This window comes from Pinus tabuliformis, chromosome 1_2 (assembly GCF_031772625.1).
Source record: "Pinus tabuliformis cultivar Carrire ecotype Pingquan chromosome 1_2, CPIR1, whole genome shotgun sequence".
NCBI lineage: Eukaryota > Viridiplantae > Streptophyta > Pinopsida > Pinales > Pinaceae > Pinus > Pinus tabuliformis.
This window is the reverse complement of record NC_142298.1, coordinates 401513579-401519971: the sequence shown is the minus strand read 5'-3', so window position 1 is coordinate 401519971 and position 6393 is coordinate 401513579. Positions and strand designations below refer to the sequence as shown.

Here is a 6393-nt window from a genome sequence, read left to right as displayed (position 1 = left end):
TGTCCACGTGTCAATTTTTGTTGTTCATACTGGAAATAAATCTTACATCAGATAAATCATAATTTCACTAAGTCAATGATTAGATAAATCATATCTATATAAGCCTATACGCTGCAACAATAACTTTGACAAGTCATGCACTAGATAAATAGTAACCAAGTAAGTCATACATTTGGTCATACATCCAACATGTCCATCATCAATACCAAATCCATCAATTGATTTTCACGTGTCCAACCAAATGTATATAATGTTCATAAATAACATGGAACTGCAAAATAGAACCTTAACATAGGTGGCTATCTATGTTAAAATGGGTATCATAAACGCTCATGTGACATCCTTGTGGAACCCCTTAATAACAATTAGAGTTGAAACAGATTTAACTGTTCGTCATGGAAAATAGCATTTGAACCCTGATATGCTATAAGGTGGTACCAAAACCAAATAATGGCAAGCAACGGACTCGTGCACTATCAATTTCCACTAGAAGGTGCTAGTATAAGTTTCATGCATATAATTTCTTTGATACCTTAGTGAATATAAAAGTCCCACTCTTCCAATTTGTTGGTTTTTCATCTTCCAAACCAATTAGTTAATCTTAAAAATAAAAGACTCAAAACTTCAGAAATTGTTTCCAGCATGATTTTCATACTTTTTTTTTTGTAATTTGAGAGAAATGTCCTTTACATATCAAAGGTTCATTTTTTTTTTTTTTTAATTTTTTAAATCATTGTTTACTAGTACTAAAACAATTTCATGATATATAATGCAGCTCACAATATGAGCTGTCAAATGAGAAATAATTAAACAAATGGAATAATTGCCTATATTAAAGATGTTTTTAAAGTAGAGTTGATTTTGAAATTTTTGTGTTTATATTTATATAATAATAAGCCATGTTTCCAAACAACTAAGAGGTTACATGGTTATTTTAATGCAAGAACCAAGAAGACATTAGCATAAACTGAACATAAACGGATTTTTGGAATAAGATCAATATGATTCCACAATATTCACCATCCAACAAATCTATGCATTTTATGCATATTAATGTTTGTGGAGAAGAGAAGATGAATTTATAAAATCTTCACCATAATATGATGCATGGCCACAACACATAACTTATACAATATCACTAAGATACCGCAGTACATAAATGCCACTGACAAGAGATGACACTTAATTTCATAAGGTTAAAATTTCATTTGATCAAACTAAGGTCCAAGAATCAATTTTGTTTTGTTCAAACTATAAATGACACCCTTGTAACACGTACCACATGAAAAATAAATGAAGATTGCATATTTATTATTAAAAAAACAGACTAGTCAATTGGTTAGGCATTTTGATTAGGAGAACCAACATAGGCATTCAAATCCCACAAAAAAAAAAAACAGTCAGTTTTCATTATATTTTGGACACTGCCCTCTTTGAATCCTCTCTTTATTTATGTTCATGTGACTAAGGCCTCAAAAAAAGAGCTAAGAATTGTACATCAAGCAACAATTTGTGTCCAAATACAAACAAAAACTGCATCATCTCGATGCCCTCCGATACTCTTTCTTGGGTGAGCCTCCTATTCAAGGGCTTTTCTTAAAAGCTTTCCCAAAGCATCATATTCTTGTCATATCTTCTACGGTCAACTTTGTCTCTTTGCATAATTCTCAAAATGTTGTACAAGGGAAAACGGCTATAGGCTGCCATGTGGCAAGAGCACCCCTCTCCAGTGTGGTAGGTGCCTTTATAATATTGTATAAGGGCATGGGTTGTTTGGAATTATTCTCTTCATTCTGTTCATACTTCCTATGCTGCATAACAATGCTTTGCTTCTATTAGTACTTAGCTGAACAACCAGTGAGTGGGATGATTTTCATTTCGTTCTTGAAAATTAAGCCAATAAATTTGAACTCAACCAGGGTAAACTGGTCGTTGGAAGTGACACTCACCCAAAACAATGAGATCCCTTAGAAAGGAAAAACATTTAATTTTATCTTTTCACATTACATCAAGGAATTATTCCAATTCAAACAACCAGCTTTGGAGATTAGTATTCCATGATAAACACAAACACTATAATATTGTTGGATATAATTTCCTCACCATAATCCAGATCTCTCCTGGTTAATGAAAGTCAGGGTTTTCCTGGTATTCAGATGTTCAAGGATACCTAGGTGAATATCTAATGTACACGATTGCAAATGGACAACAGCATGATTGGAGATTTCCTACTGATGAAGCAGGGATTCAAAATGCATTTGAGTATCGTTGAACAAGCAGTCACACCTTGCTTACAAAAGTGGAAGAATAGGTAAATAAAATCTTACGACCTTAAAAACCACTTTTACAGTTCCAATAATGATATATTTGAAGAAAACTGTAAAATGTTCCAAGTTACAAAAATATGAGACAACAAAGCCCATGTTGATCATCTTCCACCAGAGAGTTCGATTGCATCCTGGTTATATACAGAATCCTCAGCCCACTCAAACCTTCGAGGCATTAGTTCATATTCTTGTCGACGAATGACTTCAACCTGCTGCCACTCTTCCCAACGTTCATCCAAACCCTCTCCTTCCAACATGCGCACAACTTTTGTCATTTTGGGTCGATCTTCCGGTGAGGTCTGTGTGCACAACAATGCTACCTGAATCATTGCCTCAACTTCTTTAACGTCATTGTTCTGCTTTAGGTTTGCATCTACAATAGCATCTAATCTTTTCTCTCTTTGTAACTTCTTAATATGATCCAATAATAGAACATCATCCTCTTCCTCGAGACGTGAAAAATCTATAGCACGTTGTCCAGTGACAAGCTCCAAAAGAGTAATACCATAACCAAACACATCTATCCTCTCTGAGGATCTTCCAGTTGATAAGTATTTAGGAGCAATGTGACCCACGATTCCACGGACTTGAGTTGTAACATAAGTTTTCCTAGCATCAACCAATTTCACTAGCCCAAAATCACCAACAACAGCTTCGAAGTCTTCATCTAGCAAGACATTAGCAGCTTTCACATCCTGATGAATGATTTTAGGATTGCAGTGCTCACGAAGGTACTCCAAACCATGGGCTGCACCTAAGGCTACATTTTTCCGAGCAGGTCAGTCTAATGGCTTTTCTGTAGGTTTGAGCTCCCTTAGCCTGTATGCAACACTAAGTTTTTGCATATATGGATAGACTAGAAGCCACTCTAATGGTGCAACACAAAATCCTATCAAGTGCAGAAGGTTGCGGTGGATTGCCACACTGATCATCTCAACCTCCCATAGAAATGCTTGCTCCCCACCAGGGCTATGATAGTCAGTCAATCGTTTTACTGCAACCTTTGTATTGTCTGCCAGCACTCCTTTATATACTTTGCCCGTTGTTTTAAAATATTTAGTTTTTATTTATCATTTTTCTTGTACGCACATCACCTCTGAAACGAACAAAGTTCATATACGCAGTAGACTACTTCAGAAGATCTGAAATATATAAACATCCATGATAGGACAATAATATATTATAAAAGTATATTTGAATACAAGTGAGATGATTGAATTACAAATGAAACTCTGCTTTATATACCTAGGCAGGTATGCTTTCATGAATGGTCATGTCCTTAGGGACATGCCTATTGATTAACTAATTACTATTTAATTAACTATTTCTTATTATTATTATATTTATATTTTATTCCTAATAGTTAAAATGTAGGAACTTTGAACACAACAATGACCACTAAAAAGTTAAAAGTTAAAACATTTATGTTGTAACTTTTCAAATGGATTTCATGAAAGTACACATGAGGTTCTGGTTCAACACAAATGACATTTTTTCATTTTCAATCATATTTGATTGTTTCATTCGCTGTTTGCATCAAAAGATAATAATTGTAAAAGGTATGTAATTGTATGCTGAAACACATGCATTAAACCAATAGTTTGAGAAGGCAAGCAGCTACAATAGTATATTTGTACACTTACTTTTTGATATAATATACAAGAAATAACCTGGGTTGCAATAGATAGGTCGAAAGCATAGAACAACTGATATTTCTATATGCTTGGTTTGTTATATAAATTATAAAATGGAAAATCTTTTGAACTGATAGTCTGGACAGGAATTTCAATCTGCAGCAGGCATATTAATCCATCTTTAAGTGATAAACTTATGGAAAATTATTTGGTCATTCACGTAGAGCATACCCATAATTTTCTCTATCCCCCATCTGTTAAGCATTTTGGTTTTGTACAGTGCTAAAACAACTACAGCTGTATTAGCAAGAAAGGTCACTACTTGCTTAGCTTCATAAACATAACAAATGGTTGAACTTAAAAAAAATAATCTGGTTTGACTGCTTCATACTTTATAAATTGCTTGGTTTGATGGTGATTTTGAGCCAGGCTATTTTTAATAATAGAGGTATATGCGAGTTAAATATTGGGTTACTGCTTTCAAGATTGTCACCAACAAAGTAATTATTGAAGAAAGTATATCATTTGAATGTTTTTCAGATGAGTTCCATTGATGTTACGACAAGTTTTATTGACTGAATTGAACAATTACATTTATATTTCGGCTATCAATTTAAGTTAGTGTGCCTGGATTCATGCTTATCATATTTGTATTTCTAGTTACGTTTAATTCTGCCTGGACTCCTGCTTATCTATTGACCATGTTACTGCTTGCAACGAATGCAATTCAAAGAAAGGCCGCAAAACCCTGGAGGAGGTAGAAATGAAATTGATTAGGACTCCTAAGGTTTTTAAGATTCCCTTTCTGTTGAACTATTTGGTTGTTATTTCTTAGAAGCATTTTGCAGTTAGTTTTGATGCATGGCAGAAAAGGTTTCTAACGGGATGTAAGTGACCATGTAGGCACCTAAAGATCATGATGCGTGGGGTATACCTTTAACATATGAAACTTACAAGATGCTGAAGTATCGAGAAAGGATGCCAGATGAGTGGAATGATTACATATCTAAACCATTGTTTGGGTCATGATATTTGTTACTGTTCCGGATGTAAAATAGGCGTTCTGCTTGGTTTCTTTCATAATATGCCAAGCTAGTAAGATATTGATTGTATAAAATAGTATAATACCAGATCCAATCCAACAGAAATAGCCTCCAACTTGGCTCTATGACTTTCACATCTGTATAATCGAACATGTAACTTGGATTACCAAATTAAATAAACCTCAAGTCAAATTGAGAGGAGATTATGAGAATTTTTTTTTCAATCTCATTTATAAATTGAACGCTTGGCAAAACAAAGAGATCAGGAATGGTCAAAGATCATGTTGAGCTGTGCTGTGCATGCTTTAACAGTGCATATAGTATATGGCCTCCAATTTTTTTTTTAGTTGAAAATAACTTCATTAATACTTGGATTGTTATAATCACATGACAGTAATAAGTGGGTGGCTACAAGGCTACAAGGCCTTTGAACTTTTCTTTTTTAATTATTGGATTCTTTATGTGTACTTGTTGAGTTTGATTTACTCCTCGCTCGAGCCTTCACTACCTGCATCTTGGGTTTGGGAAGTTCATCTTCATTGAATTATGAATCCTCATCCCCCTCCAGGATAGTTGGTTCATCTAGTTTTGGAACTAGTTCTAGTTCATCTAATTCATCCTTCTCTAATCTAAATTCCACACTAGTCATTATCATGGCTAGAACCAATGCTATATAATACAGGATATAATTCCAACCAGTGCCTTCTACATATATGGCAGGTTTGAACCTCCTCAAATAATATTAATGTTCCTATCCATAATTATCCAAATTGGCCAATATGCCAACTAATCTACCCTTAGTCATTCCTAAAACTAATGGTAAACCTAAAGAAGATCCCTCCAACCACATTATATCTATAGGGGAGATATATTAACTGTTGGTTGTAGTTCTTCATGTTATACTTTAAGGGCATGATTATTGTTCGATCACTCACAATCTCAACTACATGCGTACCTAAGGCACTATTATGGATGAAATTAAGTTGATACCAATACAACTAGAAATTGGTACAGAAAAGCAAACCATGAAATATTAATTGAACCAACAAGGTCAAGGATGGCTTAGACAAAAGAAAAGGTTCACTCTTGTAATTTTTCATTCGTAAACACTGTTAGATGTTCACTTACCAAGCTTGTAAAATGTAAAGTAAATGTGAGTACAAAGGTCTTATGTTCAAATCCCCTATTATTTACCTGTGAACACCTGCTGGGGGTGGCCCTGTTCACCCAGCAGTTATAATGGTCGCTGTTATAGTGGTAGTAGTAGGGTAGGAATAGACCCCATATCAAATAGTTGATCACGATTCTACAATATATGGCAGGATGGCTATCAACTAGTACATTGAACTTAGAACTGACACTGAAGGAACTGGAAGTTAGCTTGAAGGC

The 6393-nt window shown here is 34.4% G+C and overlaps 1 pseudogene; it reads right to left on the bottom strand.

The window, feature by feature from the left end:
• Positions 1–2419: 2419 nt before the first annotated feature.
• Positions 2420–3373, bottom strand: LOC149206049 (LRR receptor kinase SERK2 pseudogene; annotated as a pseudogene).
• Positions 3374–6393: the final 3020 nt, after the last annotated feature.